Raw genomic sequence first — 20,336 nt, 5'->3', positions numbered from 1 at the left:
CCCGCCCTCCCCGCCGGCCCCGCCCCCGCCGGCCCCGGCCCCGCCCCCTCCCCCGGCGGTCCCCGGAGGCGCGATGAATGCCGAGCGGGGCCCCGGCCGCCCGAGGAGCAGGAAGGGGCAGCGGGCGCACTGGAGACGCCGGGTGGCAGCGCTGCCCACGGCTGCCTCTCCGGCCGATGCGCCCTTTCTTTTCTCTTAAGGCTTAAGGAGAAGGGGAGCGGAAAAGAGACACCCGGGCCCGGGGACCCCTGCTCCCCCCCCCCCAACAGCCCCCCCCACCCACACACACATACACTCTCTAGAAAACACTCATTTAAAGGACCGAACGGCTGGTGACAAAGGCGGCGGCGGGTGCGGCGCGCGCACAGCCTGCAGAGTGGTGCGACCGCAAATATGACAAGCATCTGAGCTATTCGGCAACTTGGGGCCGGTCCGCAGGGCGGGCAGGGTCCCGCGGGGTGGGGGTGGGGGGCAAAAACCCGACCCCGAGGCGCGGCGTCCACGCTGCCGCGGGGCTTTCGGGAGGGGAGTCCCGGGAGGGCGCGAGCGGCCGCGGCCGCCGCTGGGGCACTCAGTCCCCGACGACCCCGCAGAACTCTCGAGCGACCCGCAAAGATATCGCAATGGCAGGGTGGGGGCTCCCGCTGGAGCCGGGGGAGAAAATGCCCCTTGTGCGTGGTGGCCTCGGCCAAGCTTTCGAAATGGGTCGCCAAGTCAACAGTACTTCCCGAGCAGGACGGAAGGACCGAGTGGCATCCTCCGTGCCAGGCTGAGCCGCGGGGCAGACCCGGCAGCCGGCGGCCACCGGCCCTGAAAGAGTCCACGAAGGTGGGGAGGCCAGGCTCGGAGACAGACTCAGGGCGGCCAGAGACTCCAGTCCTCTGCCCAGAAGTTTCACGTCCTTAGCCTTTTCCTCTCCGTAGGAAAGCTACTGCGAGGAACTACTTATATTTAGCAGGGACATTTATTATACTAGCTGAAAGAGGTTGTGTGTATGCCTACATGGTGCGAATTTAAAGAAAGACAGCTTTAAAAGAGAGACAGCTCCCCTGGAAAGCAGAGATGGTTTTATTTTAAAAATTACACGAGCGCTCAGTGTAAAAATGTTACAAAAAGTAATTCAGGCACCTTAACATTTTGGCTGCTACCCCAATCAGTATCTCAGATCACTTCCGTGTTTAATGGTCCACTATGCCAGCTATATTTAAGGATAATAAAGCTTTAAGGCCTAACATAAAGGTGATTATAAGTCGTTAACATCAACACAAATGTAGGCCTATTCGAACTGTTCTGCAATGATTTGTTATCAAATTGATGCTCGCATTGAAATTAAACCTGGGCTAAAATGTTTGGTAGAGGAGACAATGTTTCTTGTTTTATCTTTAAGGGGGATGGAAAAGGTTTTTACTGGACCCTCAATATAATGAAAACCTTACACAGATTTTTCTTTAAGTCTAACCGATGCCAAAGGCTAATTATTCGTGGATATCTTTGGAAAGACCCATTATAATGGGGTTCCAAATACACCCGGTGGAAGGAGTGCTCAGGCCCTCTGCAGGTCCTGCTCAGTTGGTGCCTGGGTGGCACAGCATTCAAACAATTTGCTGGGAAGCCAGGATATTTTTCATTTCCAGAGTTCTGCCTTTAGAGAAGACACTAACTACTAACAGTTTCCTAACCACCCACTCACATATACTTTCAGTGCTCACTTTAAGGAAAAGCCATTGAAATAGAAGCTTTAATAATCTCTTCCTGCGATCTCTTTTGTAGGGGAGGCCAGAGGGCTCTGTTGGACTTAACATGAATTTAAACTGTTACTCACGAATTGAAGTTAGCAGCAAGTTCGAGTTGCAGAATTTGTGTGGCACGGGTACTTTCTAGCAAATGGATTCCCAAACGCAGTATTCCTGTACAAAAGAACTGAGATCCAAGTGACAATTTTTGTGTCTCCAGAGTGGACACCTGATTCTGATAAAGCGTGCGTTCTGTACATGCTCCATCAAGGTTTGCGTTCTTAGGAGGCAACCTGAGTTTGGGGTGAGATGGCTGGCACCTTTCCACACGTTTGAAGGTTGTAATACTATCCCATCAGTGCACATGTTATAAACAAGTCCCGCTTCCCCCACTTCCAGATTCTGGCATCTTTCACCAAGAAGTCAATGCGTCAAGTGGCAGCTCCAACAGCCCCTGATGTGGTCCAACACCAGGTGGTTAACCTTCCCCCTTCCCCCTATGCCAAGTCCCCACAGGATGGCCCTAGGAATCCAAGTCCCTGAGGATCAGGAAAGGCCCTCCCAGAGCTTTTGAAGTCAACTCCCTTCAGTACGCAATGGCACGTTCTGTTTTTTAAATTATTTGTTCCTAGCAAATGAGCAAGAAATGCTTAGTGAACATGATAGTGTCATGTTCACGCTTTGGGACTTTTAAAAGCCCATTTAAAATAATCCTGCCTTCAGGATTGAGAGTTTAGTTTCTCCCTCTCACCTGCACGTAGAAATCAGGCCAGTCATCCACATTTAACTACCAGGAACATACCTGTTTAGGGAGAAAAGAAACATTGCTTTTCCAAGTAAAGAACTGTGATGGTAATTATTAAAAATACTTCGTGAGTTTAATTTCAGAGAGGTACTTCTCAACATTGCTTTGTAGTTCTGGGTACTTAGTTTGCACTTCACTGCTTCTCTTGAAAGTTTCTGTGCCTTCACATCCTGCAAACTACTAGACTACTGCACTAACTGAAGGCCACTTTTAGCATTTAATTAGCACGCACAAAAGAAAGACACGAGGACAAGCTGCCTATATAAACTGAGAAACAAAGACATTAAAACAGTTTTCAAACTTTAATTTTTCTTTGGCCTTTATTATCTTTTATCTTTCTGGTTCCACATGAAATACAGGTAAGAATCATCCACATACACACCTTGGAAATACTGGTCTTCTGGCAAAAAAAAAAAGGGGGGGGGGTAAATATTTCAGTTATTAAACACGTTGCATATAGCCTTTTCATGGAAAATACAGAGATCCTAACTCAATGTGGACTTCTCTTTCACGGATAACTAAAAACTGTCAATGAATCTTCAAACTAAAGTCCTGGAAGTCACATCACCTAACTGATTTTCAAAGAGTTGATGCAGGATACAATGACTTGGAAAACGAAATACTCTCACAAAGATAGCACAGACAGGCTCGGTACTTCTCATCCACCAGCAAGTTAAGACTTCATTGTACCAAAGGAACAAGTCAACGCATCTACTTCTGCAAACTCTTCTTCAGCTCTTCTTCCACCTGCTTTTGTCAGTTTTTCCCCCCTGCTTCTCGCTTCACACAGAACATCAACTCCAGTGAAGGGCTGCTTCTGCATTTTCCCTTATTGCTACTGGACTACTTTGCACTGATGTCCCTTATGCTCCGAGAGAGAGAGAGAGGTGTTCTGTTACAGATACACCATTTTCTCTTTCAAAACACCTGACAATATTTAAATTCTAATTTGGAACCAATTTTACTGGTACTATTTGAGGAAAATGCTTTTAAAACCATTTTTTTTCTAGTATTTTTTATTCGTTCCTTCTAACCTGTACTGGAGAAGATGACCTCCATTAGGCATTAGCTTCCTTCCTACTCCGTTTACCACTGTTTTCCTCGGATAAACTGTGGGGTGGGTCCAATTTGCAGCAGCCTCCCTTAAAGACCTGAGTTTTGCTCTCATCCTCTCCTCAGCTGGAAAGTGAAGGCCTTTCCGGGTGACAACTCCTGTGCTCCTTTCCGGCCAGAGGCCTCCCGACCAAGATTGGTGGTCGCTTCTCAGAAACATCTCCCCTTGTACCCAGTTCCCCGTACAGCGCCACCCTCCTGGTGGCATCTGCATGTTGACTCTGTATTTCCTGTCTACAAAACCAGCCTTCCTTCTTGAGTTCACACTCTTCTCAAGATGCCCAGCACTCCTGGCTTCCACAGGAAACTTCTTCAATGGCTGTTAGAAATCTCGCAGCCTCCAGACCTTCCTTGTCCCTGGGAACCAGCTCAGCGAGATGAAGAGGCCTGGAGTCGGAGTTTGAAGATCCTGCACAAATAAATCACTCAACTCTGATTAAATGTTGATAGTTTAGTTTATTAATCTGCTGTGTCACAGATTTAGAATCAGCATGGGTTCCAGTGAAAAGAGCGCAGGTCTTGGTGAGGAGATTTGGGGTGTGGTTCCTCAGCTACAGCCAGCAATGAGGCAGAATCAGGCCCTGGCTATCATGGGTCTGCTTCCACACTCCACACAAGGAGGAGTTGGGGCTCAAAGATTTCTGTACTCGTAGTCCCTTCTCAGAACGAGGAGTCTATGAAAAGTGACCACAGTTGGGAGGGGTTTTAGGGCTTAAATGAGATAATCTGCTTATTGGAAGAATATAAAAACAACCTCACACGCACACATTCCTAGAAGAAAGAAGTACAAATAATGCTCATTTGCTTTCTTCAAGAGGACATGTTCTTTGAAATATTTGTCATATCCAGAAGACAGATTTGAGCAGCCCTACCCATAGTCTCCTGGCTCATTCTCTCTGCTACCCATTATGGTTCAAGTCACCTCACTGTGAAATCTATAACACACCCAACCCCAGCATTTTATTGGAGCAGGTTTACACGGCGTTTTCATATGGATTCACTTGTTTGCTCTATATCACATCTTCCCTCTGCCACAGGCAGGACCAGGACTACTTCCCACATCTTACAGATGAGTACACAGAGGCTTAGAGAAGGACCTGCCAATTGAACTCCTTCATCAAGATGACTCCCAGGGACAAAGAAGATCTGGAGGCTGTGAGATTTCTAACGTTCATTAAGTGTTTGTGTAGCTAGGAAAGACTCAAGCAGGGTGCCTTGAGAAGAGTCTGAATTCCTCAAGAAGGGGAGGATGGCCGAAACCGGTTTGGCTCAGTGGATAGAGCGTCAGCCTGCGGACTGAGAGGTCCTGGGTTTGATTCCGGTCAAGGGCATGTACCTGGGTTGTGGGCACATCCCCGGTGGGGGATGTGCAAGGGGCAGCTGATCGATGTTTCTCTCTCATCAATGTTTCTAACTCTCTCTATCTCTCTCCCTTCCTCTCTGTGAAAAATCAATAAAATATATTTAAAAAAAAAAAGGGGGGGAGGATGGTTTGTGACAGCAAGTCCAGAGTCAACACGCAGAGACCACCAGGAGGGAATGCGATGCCGGGATCTGGGTACCACTTTGCTTCAACCCTATGCGAGAGTCATGAAATAACAATTCTACTTCTTACACAAAGAACTCCAACCCTGCCTGTTCTTGGTTTGTTAGAATCACATTTTAACCCGCAGAATTAATAACCCTCAACCACTACGACAACAACAAAAAATAAAACTCATCACACCCTCCAGCCTCTTACTCATTTCCAATATGGTTCATAAAACTGTCATCACTCTCTGCAGTCTCTAGGATAGTAGCTGATACAGTAGTATTTGGTAAATATGGAATTATATTCAAATGAAAATATGAATAAATTAAGAAATGCTAACAAGCTTACAACAGCTTCATAAACTTAAGGGGATTAATCTTTTCTGCTAAGATTTTCCTCTCATTACCTTTTCACTAACTCTGCATGTGTGTATATACGTATAAGTAACTGTTCACATACACTGTTCAAGCAGTATTTAGGAACCTTCATAACTAGAGAGGTCACTGTGAGTGATATAATATTGTACTTATAAGTGCTTTTCAGCATTTCTAAAACATGCCATTTGGGGTTAACATAGTTAAAAGGTCGAAATGGGCACTCACAAATACTTACTGTTAAGAGTTAATCCATGCAGCCTCACTACTGGGGGAATAACTTTGCAGATAAATTATTGCCATAATTCCACCACCCCCTACTTCTTTATGAAGGTTTTCTCTTCCTACTTACTTTAAGAAATAAAAGTCTTAGTTAAATCTTATTTAAATATGCAGCGGCATTTGATAAAATCTTTTAAAAAAAGATTTGCCTATTCAAATTTTCAAATGATGACTTGAATGGTTCAAATGACCATTTATTACTTTTACCATTTTTATGTCCTCTTGGTCATGAAATACAAAAATATGCCAATAATCAAACATGGTCTGAATATCATCAATCAATATTAATTTATAGGAAAATTTGGCAAAATGATCATAGGAAAAATAAATTTTTTTTAAAGTATTATTCTAATGCCAGCTTTGTTTATGTTTCAAAATCAAGCAAGTTTATATGACTGGCTAGACTCAATTCTATTTTCTGCTATACATATTCTCATGTCCATACTATCTAGAATTGTACACCTTTATATCACCTATATGAGTAAAGAGTTAATTTAAGAGAAGTACGGCAATTTGGGGAATGCAAATTATATATCTAAACCATTTTTTTGGCTCTAGCTATTAAAATTATACTTTGAGAATTAAAAAAAAAAATTCAAAGCTTTAAATGTGTATAGATGCCCAGAAAATGCCTTTACAGCCAGGCTATGAGGTATCATTAGAAAATAAACATGTGGACAGAGAGCACAGTTTAAATATAAACATAGCATACAATTAAAAATGAATCAGCTCTTTCCACTTTGAATTTTTATTGGTTTTCTGAAAGAGAGGTAACACTTAGGTAAGACGGTACAGACTTTATCTTTTCTTTTAGTCACCAGTGTAGAGCTATTTTTTTAAAGACCTGTTGCCAGAATAAACAAGACTTCTCCAAAACTATCCAACTGTCCAATAATACTAGTCCCTTGCTTTAAATTAAAATTTTTTTAATTTAAAACTTTTTATATTTAAAAGCTCGGAAATGCACAGAGTGACGTCAAGTAGGAAGAAACGAAAACAAGTATCTCAGATAAACACCAACACCAATTAGATACACTTGTGTAACCAGTCAGTTGTTTTTCTAAACATGCTTTAAAGGTTGAACAAAAGATTTAATCTTGCTAAGTAATATTTGTTTCAAAACTGTTGTCTCAGAGAAGTCTTGTTTGAGTTTTAGGAAACTCCTTAAATGGGCAATTATCCGAGAAACTGGGTTTTAAAGAGAAAATAATAGTGTGAATGAGCTATATGTAACTTCCCTTTTTAAAAACAGAAGTTGAATCTGTATCACCAAATTTAGAAGGAGAGTGGATGGCAGCAAACACCAGAGAATAGCATCTATAGCGTAGACGCCCACTGCCATGCTGTTCTGTTACAAATAAATATACACCCTACAATCCTGTGTTTGCTCAAACAATGCGTGCATTTAATCATCCCTAAAGATTATTCTTTTAAAAGCAAACATACATGTGAGAGAGTCACATCAAATAAAAAATCCTCACTTAAAAAGTGCCAGATTCTCTTCTTTGACCGTTGCGATTCAATTCGCAGTCCTCATGGTGTCTGGTAAAGCAAGTCCAGAAACTCATCTGGAATAGCAAAAAAAATGCATCTATACGTTTTTTAAACTTATAGCTGTAGTAAGTTTAAAAAACAATATGGGGGATGTGTCCTGTGAGGTATCAAGGCTTCTTATGCAGTTCCAGTAATTAAAACAGAGTGATGTTGGCATAGGGATAAATAAATAGATCAACAGAACAGAATTGAGAGTGCAGAAACAGACCCGCACATATATGGAAGTGTGACATAAAACAGTGGTGAGATTACAGATCAGCAGGAAAGAACGGACTGATTATTCAATAAACGACCAAGGGCCACCTGGTTACCTGTATGAAATATAAAATCAGTTATCTAATATTTTTCCAAAAGGCACATTTCAGGTGGACTGGAATCCAAATATGTCAAGCAAACCTTTAAAACTTTTAAGAGAGAATATAGGAAAGTATATTTGTGGCCCCAGGATAAGTCATGTGTGATGACTGTCTCCTAGGATTCATGCTCTTCCTGCCTCTGCTTCACCCCGCGCCTTGAAATGCTGGCTCCTCCTTTGCCAACTAGCTCCCAGATGCACTCAGCACATGGCAAGCCCCAGCAAGAGCTCAGTGGTTCCGAAGGGAAAGAGGCCGGGGCATGTCTCCTGTGCTCCTTCCTGCGGGGGGCTGGTGGAGCAGCAGCCCTCCCTCCACAACCACAGCTTCTGCAGGTGGCCCTCCTCCAGGGCGCCAACTCTCAGGATACAGTACTAGCAACACCATTTCTCCCCCCCCCCCCCTTTAGCCCAACGATAGTAACAGTTTCCTACTGTTGTTGGGTTTCCAAGCCTCAACTTTTGTCACATTTCTCTAAAAAGTCCCTTCGTGAAAGTCTCTTTAGTTGAATCATTTAGTGGAATTTTGTTTCCTGACCAGACTTTGATTATTAAGAAACAACACACCCAATGCATAAACTATAAAGAAAAAGGTTTAAAAAAGATCAATAACCTTGATTCATTAAAAATTAAACATAATATAATGTAGGGTGTCCCCCCAAAATGTATACACACACTTTGAATCATTAAAAGGGCAATGTTTATTAAAATACATTTGCCAAAACTGGTTTGGCTCAGTGGATAGAGCGTCGGCCTGTGGACTGAAAGGTCCCAGGTTCGATTCCGGTCAAGGGCATGTACCTGGGTTGCGGGCACATCCCCAGTAGGAGATGTGCAGGAGGCGGCTGATCGATGTTTCTCTCTCATCGATGTTTCTAACTCTCTGTCTCTCTCCCTTCCTCTCTGTGAAAAATCAATAAAATATATTAAAAAAAATACATTTAATTTTCACAACTGAGCTATCGGTTGTTAAAGTGTATATACATTATTTTTTTTTTTTGGGGGGGGGGGGACACCTGTATAAGGCCATAGACTAGGAGTGGGCAAACTTTTTGACTTGAGGGCCACAATGGGTTCTTAAACTGGACCGGAGGGCCGGAACAAAAGCATGGATGGAGTGTTTGTGTGAACTAATATAAATTCAAAGTAAACATCATTACATAAAAGGGTACGGTCTTTTTTTTCAGTAGTTTTATTCATTTCAAATGGGCCGGATCCAGCCTGCGGGCCGTAGTTTGCCCACGGCTGCCATATACTGTCAAATGCTATGTGTGATTCATGTAATCAACAGAAGATTAATAGTATTCAAAATTAATAAGGAACTCCTCTAAATCAATTTTTAAAAAGCCAAATAAACCTAACAGAAAACTGGGTAAAGAGGAAATTCAAATGTCCAACAAACATGTGAAAGGATACTTAACTTTATCAGTGATAAGAGAAATGAAAACTACAAGGAGATAGTTCACAGCTATCACAGTGACCGCTTTGGAGATAATTTGGTACTATCTAGGAAAGCTGGAGATGCATTTACCCTGTCCACATACATGCAGTCTTTCTCAACGGGGTTCCATGAGAAAATAAGTCCTACAGAAAATGATCCAAGGGACTATTTCCTCAGTCTTCCCAAGGATGGTATAAAGTTAAAAGCCAGTGGTGTGCTGGTAAATGTTTAACAACCGTCTGGGGGGATGGGGAAGGAAGCTCTTATCTGTAGCCATTTGCTGATTTCTGTGGTGTGCATACCCCACCAATGTTGATTTAAGCCTCCCAACTGAACTCAAGAATTAGAAGGAGATTCACACAATTGCTCTTAGGAGCAAGGATAAGTCATTTCACAGAGGTTAATTTATTACATACAATGGAAGCTTTAGGGTATTGGAGCTTAATTCTCCAGACGAAATTTGGATCAGAAGAGTTAAGTCTAGAATTTAGAGAAACTCTTATTTGTTTGTTTTTTTAATTTTATCTTTCAATTACATTGGGCATTCATTATTATTTTATATTAGTTTCAGGTATATAGTATAGTAATTAGACAATTATAGGCAACTTTTCTTTTTATCACTCGTGCAGCTCTAGAAGAATGTTTGTGGAAGAATGTTTGAAGAAACAACCTTAATGATCATTAAGATGAGAATAAATTGACACACTTGAAAACCACTGAGGTTAGAGGTACTAAAGGTTCCATATAGTATCAATATGGTTAAATCTCAAAAATATAATGTTGAGTAAAGTTAAGCAAGCTTGAAGGAAGAAATTGAAGATTCAAATAAATGAAAACATATACCGTGTTCATGGATAGAAAGAATTAACGTCTTTAAAATGTCCATACTACCCAAAGCAATGTATAGATTCAATGTAATTCCTATCAAGATCCCAATGATGTATTTCACAGAACTAGAACAAATATTTCAAAAATTTATGTGGAACTACAAAAGACCCTGAATAGCTACAGCAATCTTGAGAACGAAAAACAAAATTGGAGGACTCATACTACCTGATATCCAACTATACTATCAGGCCATAGGAGTCAGAACAGCAAGGTACTGGCATAAAAACAGACATATAGGTCAATGGAATAGAATAAAGGGCCAGAAACAAACCCATGCCTCTTAGTCAATTAATATTTGACAAAGGAGGCAAAAATATACAATGGGATAAAGGTAGTCTTTTCAATAAATTATGCGGGGGAAATTGGACAGATAAGTGCAAAAAAAATGAAGCTAGACCACCTTTTACATCATACACAAGAATAAACTCAAAATGGATTAAAGATTCAAATGTTAGATTCAAAACCATAAAAATCCTAGGACAAAATGTAGGCAGTAAAATCTCAAATATTACTTGTAGCAGTATTTTTTCTGATGTATTGCCTCGGGTAAGGGAAACAAAAGAAACAACAAACAAATGGGACTACTCAAACTAAAAGGTTTTTGCACATCAAAGGAAACCATCAACAAAATGAAAAGATAACCCACTGTCCCTGGCTGGTGTGGCTCATTGGTTGAGTTTCCTCCCATGCACCAAGAGGTAGCTGGTTCCATTTTGCGACAGGGCACATGCCCAGGGTGGGGGCTCAATCTCCAGTAGGGGGTGTGCAGGAGACAGCTGATCAATGGTTCTCTCTCACTGATGTTTTTCTCTCCCTCTCCTTTCTCTCCCTCTAAAATCAATTAAAAAAAAAAAAAAGAAAAGACAGTTCACCGAATGGGAGAGCATATTTGCAGATACATCTGATAAGGGGTTAATATAGAAAATGTATAAAGGATTTATAAAATGCAACACCAAAATGCCAAGCAACCGAGTTAAAAAATGGACAAAGGACCTGAATAGATACTTCTCCAAAGAGGACATACAGATGGCCAATAGACATATAAAAAGATGCTCAACATCACTAATCATCAGAGAAATGCAAATTAAAACCACAATGAAATATCACCTCACCCCTGTCAGAATGGCTATCATCAATAAACCTATGTTCATTGCAGCATTATTTATAATAGCCGAGATTTGGAAGCAGCCCAGTGTCCATCAATAGACAAGTGGATAAAAAAGCTGTGGTACAGTTACACAAAGGAATACCACTCGGCCATAAAAAAGAAGGAAATCTTACCTTTGCAACAGCATCGATGGACCTGGAGAGCATTACGCTAAGTGAAATAGGCCAGTCAGAGAAAGACAAGTACCATATGATTTCACTCATATGTGGAATCTAATGAACAAAATAAACTAACAAACAAAATAGAAAGAGACTCATAGATACAGAGAACAGACTGATAGCTATCAGAGGGGGGAGGGAGTTGTGGGGCTAAGTGAAAAAGGTGAAGGGATTAAGCAAACAACAACAACAAAAACAAAACCCCTTCATAGACACAGATATCTGTATGGTGATCACCAGAGGGAAAAGGGGGTTGAAGAGGTAGAAGAGAGTAAAGGGGGATAAATGGTGATGGAAGGAGATTTGACTTGGGGTGGTGAACACACAATAATACAACATACAGATGATGTATTATAGAATTACTAGAGGCCCAGTGCATGAAATTTGTACATGGGGGCGGGGGTCCCCTCAGCTCAGCCTGCACCCTCTCCAATCCGGGACCCCTTGGGGGATGTCTGACTACTGGTTTAGGCCTGATTCCAGGGATTGGGCCTAAACCAGCAGTTGAACATCTCTTTCACAATCTGGGGCTGCTGGCTCCTAACTGCTCACCTGCCTGCCTGGTTGCCCCCAAGTGCCTCTCCCCCCCCACCTGCCTGGTCACCCCCAACTGCTCCCCCTGCCTGCCTGGTCGCCCCACGCAGCCTGCTGTTCGGTCATTATTGTTACTGTGACAGCATCCTAGACAATTTGCATATTCCTCTATTATTAGTATAGATATACCTGGAACCTATATAATTTTAGTAACCAGTGTTACCCCATAAATTCAATAAAAAAGAAAAAGAAAAAAAAATTGCCAATCTGCCCAAGATAAAATCTATAGAATCTAAAGAAGCTGAGTTTTGAACTCAGGTCTGTTCATATTCCATAAACATGTAATGTGCATGTCTATGCCCAGCATAGAACCTAATGAAGTAGGTATTTAATAAAATATGTATCAAGTTAAAAAAATGAAAAAGCAAATAAATGTTATAATAAACAATTTGAATTTATTGATTTCATCAGGTTAAAAATGTTTTTATTTTCTTCCTTATAGTTCCTATGAGGTAGAACTTCATAAGATTTTTCCTACACTTTCTAATATCTACTAACAAAACATTTGCATTTCATATATTTATTTATATCCCAATATTTCAGTAATAACTTATTCCTTTCACTCCTTTAGATATATTGTTGTTCTCTCTCTCTCTCTCTCTCTCTCTCTCTCTCTCTCTCTCTCTCTTGCTTGCTCTCTTTCAATAATCTATAATAATAAAAGGATAATATGCTAACTAGATCGGACATCTTCCAGACGTCATTTGGACATCCTTCCTGACGAAGCCGGGGCGGAGGAGGGGATGCGGGGTGCGGGTGGGGGGTGGGGGAAGCCAGCCCAGGTCCCAGGTGCCTGCAGGCGGCCGAAGGAGGGAAGCCCAGGTCCCGAGTGCCAGAGGGAAGCTGGGGGAAGGAAGGCCTACTCTTGCACGAATTTTCGTGCATCGGGCCTCTACTAGACTGATAATGCTAGAGTAAAGTTCTTAATAGAAAGCCCGTCTGATAGGGCAAGTATAAGAGAATAATTGGTTTAAAGCCTTTGCCTGGGGTATATTTCTCATCTGCCAGGCTAACTTTTATCTTTTTAGAAAGGATAAAAGCATCCTCACAAAATATGGAAGGCTTCTTGTTACTTCTCAACCTGCCAAATAACTCATTTAACACTAAAAAGTGAAATCTTATTGTTGATTAAAAAGCAACAACTACAGAAACACACTTTCCCCCAAAATATCTCTCTCACTTGGTGTTCAGGTGACCACTGACTGCTATACCAAATGCATTTTGATTCTTCCTTATTTTATGTCTTTTGCTCTGGGCATCATAGAAATCAAGCCCACAACTATTTTTATTCTATTGACCTTTGGGAACGAGATGTCGTCGCAGTGCATGGGTAGCGAGACTTTTTTTTCAGAGATAGTCTTGAAATAAGCCTATGTTTTAAATACACACTCTTCGGCGCTAGCAGGCATTCTGAAGCTAGGTAGTTCTAAATAAAGAATGCTAGTCAACAACAGGAAATAACTCCCACAGAAAAAAGGGGCAGAATACAAACTCTCACCAACTCTTGTACACAGTTCACAACGGCCTTTTGTTCCCTGCACATTAAGCCTGAAATTTTTACTTTTCAGAGCATGTTTGGGCCTTTGCAGGGCAATTAAACTTCTCTTTTCCTTCTGAGGGTGTCCTTGCCTTCTTCCCTCCAAGGAAGTTAACCTTATCACTAATTTCTTACTAGGAGATAGTAGACCAGAAAATGGAACAGTTTCTATTCCAAAACTTAACTTTTCTTTTTCTTAATGGAGTGTCTCAAGAAAAAAAAAAATCAATTCTCAGTTTAAAACTTACTTTTCCTTCTAATACATACAGTGCTACATAAACACTCACATATATGTTTGAAAGGAATATGATCATCTGCAGTACGTGCTTCTAAATCTATCAATGAGGATACATCGTATTAACCCGTAAATCTAGATCGAAGGTTATCAACACTTTACCAGTGACATTTCAGCAAATCAATACAACCAGAAGGTAAATTTACATTCTACTCCAAAGCTCCCCATCTGAGTTTATGGTGAAAAAGAGGGAGAAAAATCTAGACCCAAGCTAACCAAATAGAAAGACATCTGAATGGTCCTAGCCAGTTTGGCTCAGTGGATAGAGCATCGGCCTGTGGACTGAAGGGTCCCGGGTTTGATTCCGGTCAAGGGCACATGCCCAGGTGGCAGGCTCAATCCCCAGTAGGGGGCATGCAGGAGGCAGCTGATCAATGATTCTCTCTCATCACTGATGTTTCTATCTCTGCCTCCCTTCCTCTCTGAAATCAATAAAAAATATATTTAAAAATAAATAAATAATTAAATTTTAAAAAGAAAAGGAAGACATCTGAATGGGTGGTTTTCAAAGTCAAAGTGACTCCAACTGAAAGGAACTGGTGGTATTCAACTATAGTAAGCACAGGTAGTCCTGACATGAAAATGGGCCCGAGAAAAACAGCCTAACTGTGACGCAGCCTGGGATCTCTGCCCTCTCCATACACCCAGCCTTGCCCTCTCCACTGGCCGCTTCCTGCAGCCAATAAATTACGGACGCCATGCTCTCTGTCTTCACTTTTGGAACAGGAAACAATCCTCCCCAGCTGCAATGCTGCAGGAATGCTGGTGGCTACTCCTGTCTTTGCCCTCAACAGCGTTAGTCCCTCCTACTTCCTCTGGCGTCTGCAGGACAACTATGCTGACCACACCCAGAAAAGAGCACCAGTGCCCTCGAAACGCCAAGGCCAGTTGACACTTCTCTGTTCTCTATACTACTGAGCCGCTCTGTAGCATTTGACATTGACATTACTGACCACCCCCAACCATTTCTTTCAGTACCTTTGGTTGAACTGTAGTCTCCTGGTTCTCTCTCTGACCACTTAGAGTTTTTTTGTTTTGTTTTGTTTTGCTGGCTCCTCTCCTCCTCTGCTCATCCTTAAACCTTTAGTTCCCAATTTTTAAAAAATTACCTTAGGTTGCAATTTGGGACCAGAGAGGGTTATGGAGATGAGTAGGGAATAGGGGGTGGTTGGTATTACAATCTTCAGGAAAATCTGGAGACACAATTGTTTTGGAAAAAAATGCCAACTGATAAATTACTATCTAAATGTCCATATTCCCTATGGCTTTGTTTTTGCTCCTTCTCCTCTTCTTATCTTATAAACTTCCCCTAGGTAACCTCACTCACTCTCAGGGCATCTATATGCTAATGGCTCACAAATCATTCACCACATTCTAGACTTTTCTCTTTAACTTCATATCTGACCTTTATAGAGAGAAAGACCATATATTCCAGTTTGTCAGGGTCATTCCTAGTCTATTCTTGTTCTGGCATAATTAACAGCACCCTGTTTCAATCTCAAAAGGGTCCTGGTTTGAATAATAAAAGTATATAATTAGGCTATTTTTATCCCATTGCCTATTAGACCTCTCTACTGGGTATCATAAAGGCATCTCCAACTCACAGCACATCTATAGCTGTCCTAATCTGACCCTCCTCCTGAATGCCTAAATATGGGTAAGGCACCACAAGGTACCCTGGTGTCTCAGCTGGAAATCTAAGATTCAAAGTGTCTTCTCTTCCCCCTTCCCTCACATTTAACCAGAGTCCTGTCAATGTTCTCTCTTAAATGTTTTTCAAATATGTTCCCTTCTCTCTATTTTTCCTGTAACAGTCCTAGTCAAGACCCCTAAACATCTTTCACTTGATTGTAACAATCCATCTCCCTATTTCCAGTCATGGATTTTCTCTAATCCATCCACACCACCTACTGCGTGACAAGTAGCACTCTAACAACAAGGAAAGACTAACTCATTCCATCACCGATGCAACAGGTTGCCTGGGATTGAGACATACACAGGATGACCATGGATACACATAGCCTGGCCAGTGTAAAGGAGTCAGGGAGGTGGTGAGGGGTCTTAGGGCACATGGGAGTTAGCCAAGGCCATCAAAAGCAGATGGAGCAGCAGGGATGGGGAGGTGAGAAACAGCACAGGATATGGGTGCAGATCTAAAGTGTAAATTCAAGCAAGGAGGAGCAACATACAAGACTAGAGTTTGACTGGGCACATCTAGGAAGGTCTTGGACCCCACATTAAGGGGTCTGGCCTTTATATTCTGAAGGTGGTAAGGAGGTACTCAATGACTTTCCACAGGGGAGTGACATGATGTGAGTTTTATTTTAGGGGTGCAAACTCCACATCTATTCCTGAACTTGATAGAGCGATCCTAAGATTTATTTAGAATAACCAATACACGAAGAAAACAATAAAATAAATCTTAAAAGCAGATATCAAAAAGCTATAATAGCTCTGGCCAGTGTTTTCCAGTGGTTAGAAGTCAATCTAAGCATCAAAGGGTTGCAGGTTCAATTCCCGGTCAAGGGCGCGTACCTGAGTTGCAGCTTCAATCTCCAGTCTGGTATGGGCGCGTGCAGGAACAAAACAATTGATGTGTTTCTCTCATATTGATGTTGGTTTCTCTCACATCGATGTTTCTCTCTCTCCCCCACTTGGAGAGTGGAGGGAGATATCCTCCAGTGAGGAGAGACAAAATATAAAAAAAAAAGAAAAGAAAGAAAGAAAAAGGCTGAAATAATTAAGAGTTGGGTCCCGACAAAAGAAAAATATAAATGTATCTGCACTGAAAAACTTGAAATAGACCTTAGTATAAAGATCACTCTTGTTAGTGAGAAAGGAAGGTGTGTGCAACAGTTTACCATTTCAAGGGGAAAATTTACTTTAGATTCTTGCCTCACACAATATGATAAAACACTAGGGATTAACTAAAAAATAAAATATATTTTTTAAATGTAAGAGAACTAAAAGAAATTACAGATGAATAATTGATCTTAGAGGTAGGTAAGTAAAACAGAATACACTAGAAAAACTATGTATCAAGAAACAACCGCCCAACCGGTGTGGCTCCGTGGTTGAGCATTGGCCTATGAACCAGGAGGTCACGGTTTGATTCCTGGTCAGGGCACATGCCGGGATTGCAGGCTGGATCCCAAGTGTGGGGCGTGCAGGAGGCAGCCAATCAATGATTCTCTCTCATCACTGATGTTTCTATCTCTCTCCCCCTCTCCCTTCCTCTCTAAAATCAATAAAAATATACAAAATAAAAGAAACAACATAAGCAAAATTAAAAGAAAAATGATAAACTGGAGAAATATCTGCAACATAAATAAAGAGTAATCTTATAGCCTAAAGTCATCTTATGAATCAATTAGAAAAACACCAACACTAAAATAGAAGACACTAAAAGGAAATTAGAAAAATGGGTAAAGGATACAAGCTAATGGTCATCAAAGGAAGAAATGCTTGGAAAAGCAAATGCAAATCCACCTAATCAAAGCAACATAAATTAAAAAGAAATATAACTGCCACATACCAAGCTGGCTACAGATATGTTAAAACTGGTAACGAGAGGGCACAGTGGACTGGGCTGTGTCATAGCCACTGATAAGAGTGTACAGTTGGAAAACACGGGTTGAGCGTCGACCTATGAACCAGGAGGTCATGGTTCAATTCCCAGTCAGGGCACATGCCCAGGTTGTGGGCTGGATCCCCAGAGTGGGGCGTGCAGGAGGCAACCCATCAATGATTTTCTCATGGATGTTTCTATTTTTCTCTCTCTTCCTTCCTCTCTTCCTCAATAAAAATATATTTAAAAGACAAAAACACGGGTTTGAACTGCATGGGTCCACATATATGGGGATTTTTTTGTCAATAAATATGGACACTACTGTAAATGAATTTTCTCTTATGATTTTCTTAGTAACATTTCTCTCTAGCTTACTTTATTGTAAGACACAGTACATAATACATAGAACTTACAAAATACGTGTTAATCACTGTTTATGTTACTGGTAAGGTTTACGTTATCGGTGAAGTTTTCAGTCAACAGTAGGCTATTAGCAGTTACCAGAAGTGTTGGGGGAGTCAAAAGTTAGATGCAAATTTAGACTGTGGGGCACCCCTAGCCCTGCATGGTTCAAGAGTCAACTGTTAAAGGATTCAAACTTGGGAAGGCAGGGTGGGTCACATGTATCAATAACTTTTTAAAATGTCCACTGTAATGTCATTTCATTTCTAGGAATTTACTCTGTAGAACTAATCAGCGCTACGTGTCTACTGTACCCTGGGTTCTAGGAGCTGGGAATGCGGCGGCAAACAAAACACACAAAAACCTGTTATCATGACCCTTATGTTCTAGTGAGGGGAAAGAGAGAACATCGGATTAGTAAATTACATGACATATTAGCAATGAAGTGCTTTGGGAACATAAAAGAGGGCAGCGAGATGGAGAATGTGCGCTTCGGTGTGCTGCGTGGGGTGGGGCGCAGTTTTGAAGAAGCCTCACTGAGAAGATGACATTTGAGAGAAGAGCTGAAGGTCATCAGGGCTCGGGCCAAGCGTAAGCGTTTTCACGGCAGAGCAAACAGAAAATACCAGCAGGCCCTGAGCAGGGAGCGTGCCTGAGGGCTCAAGATGCCCGTGGAGGGGAGAGTGGAAGGAGAGGGAGGATGGGGAGGGACGTGGTTACCGCAATGTTCTTGACCCCTAAATGTGTGTTCTCAAGACAGTGGCCAGCGATCCTTTTTAAACAAAAGTAAGATCATGTCACTCCTCTCTCAAAACTGGGTGGTAATGATTGATTGGCTTCGTGTTGCTTTGAGTGTTTAATCTCTTCAAGTTGAGTAAAAAATTCTAATACTATTTGAAAATGTGCTACTAACACTAAACAACTGAGAATCCCTGGGTAGGTGTAATGGGTAAGAGCTTGAGCTTCACCACGAAGGCAAAGCTGCCTCTTACGAACTTTCCACTTATAAACCGTGGGCCTGCTTCTCAACACCCCCATTCTTAACTGTAGAAAAGAGGAAATATTACCCTCCTCTCGGTTCTAAACAGATTAAATAAGATGATACTTTTTTTTTTTCCCAACTGAAGAGTGCCTCTGGTGGTACGTGAAGTGATTTTAAAAGGTACAAGGACCTGGCACTAAAGGATCATGGTGGAGGAGGGAGGCAACAGCTAGACGAGAGGTAAGTGCTGTGTGAGGGGATGCAAAGGTTTCCAGGGAGGAGGAGGAGAACAGGATAATGTTTTGAGCCATTACCTTGAGGTTTCTTTGCTGCCTAGCCCTTGTGCTGCGGGAGGCAGCGAGGCGATGCCGTTTTGGCTAACTGGGTGTAGGGGAAGCCTGCTGGAAGCCTGGGGGAAGAAATTTCCCTGCCTGATTACAAAGTGAGGGCCACACACTCAGGCAGGGGCAGCGCCCTCCTTCCAGGCTGCCTGTGTGAGGACGAGGATGTGGTGGCGGGAGCCGTGCTAGCCATCTTGTGTGCATGACGTAAGAAGGCTAAGGACAGAAGTCCAACTGTAGGGTGGTGGGGTGCAGTTTGAGGTGGAGCCTGGGTCCTCAGTGACATCACTGAGCTGATGAGCTGATGAGAACAACTGATGCTAGGACTACCTTCCTCCAGACTTCCGAGGGAACAATATAAATGGCCTTATGAGGGTTTGCAACTATAGGTGAGGTCCTAGGACACAGGCCACTGAATCACCTAGGGACTGACTTCACCCCACATCCATGGGCCCCACCCAGCTCTGCTAAAACGTTATCTCTGTGGGAGGGGCTTACGAATCTGTATTTTACATTTCCCAGATGTACTGGTTTCCTATTGCCGCTGTAACTAATTCTGAAAAATTCAGTGGCTTTCAGTGACACCAACTGGTTCTCTGACAGTTTAGAGGTCAGAAGTGTAAGGTCACAGTATTAACAGGGCTGCATTTCTTTGGGAGGCTCCCAGGGGAAATGTTTCCTCGTCTTTTCCAGCTTCTAGAAGACAGCTGCACTCGGCTCCTGGCCCCTTCTCTTATCTTCAAAACACATTCCAACCTCTGCTTCTGTCATCCCGTTTCCTCCTGCCTTTGACCTTCTTGCCTCCCTCTTATAAGGACCCTTATAATTGCATGGAGCCCGGAATAATAATGCAGGAAAACCGCCCCGTCTCAAGATCCTCAATTTAATCACATTTGCAAAGTCTCTTTACCATGTAAAGTAACATGGCGGGGGGCGGGGGGGGGGCACTATTACCACCACCACCACATCAGTTGATTATGGGACCAGTAATAATCAAGGGTTTAAGCTACCGTTGGTTTTTCTGTACCTGCAAGTGAAAGCATCTTAGTAAATCCCTTACTGGTCATAAAAACTTAACCCAGTGGCTCTCAGTGGGAACAGAGATGGGGGTGTGGAGGATGGGGAACAGGACCGGGGAGAAGCTATACACATTAGTATTGTTTGGGATCTTTTTTCAAAATATATTTACCTGGGTCCTGGCCCAGACCTGTGGAACTG

General features: G+C 42.2%; 1 protein-coding gene across 1 annotated transcript in view; it reads right to left on the bottom strand.

Annotated features, from left to right (window-relative positions):
* SERTAD2 (SERTA domain containing 2) overlaps positions 1–20,336 on the bottom strand; it is a 105,468-nt gene that overhangs the window by 22,536 nt on the left and 62,596 nt on the right. The gene's annotated exons all lie outside the window — the stretch shown is intronic.

This window comes from Myotis myotis, unplaced genomic scaffold (assembly GCF_014108235.1).
Source record: "Myotis myotis isolate mMyoMyo1 unplaced genomic scaffold, mMyoMyo1.p scaffold_m19_p_14, whole genome shotgun sequence".
Lineage (NCBI taxonomy): Eukaryota > Metazoa > Chordata > Mammalia > Chiroptera > Vespertilionidae > Myotis > Myotis myotis.
This window is presented reverse-complemented; position numbering and strand designations above follow the sequence as displayed.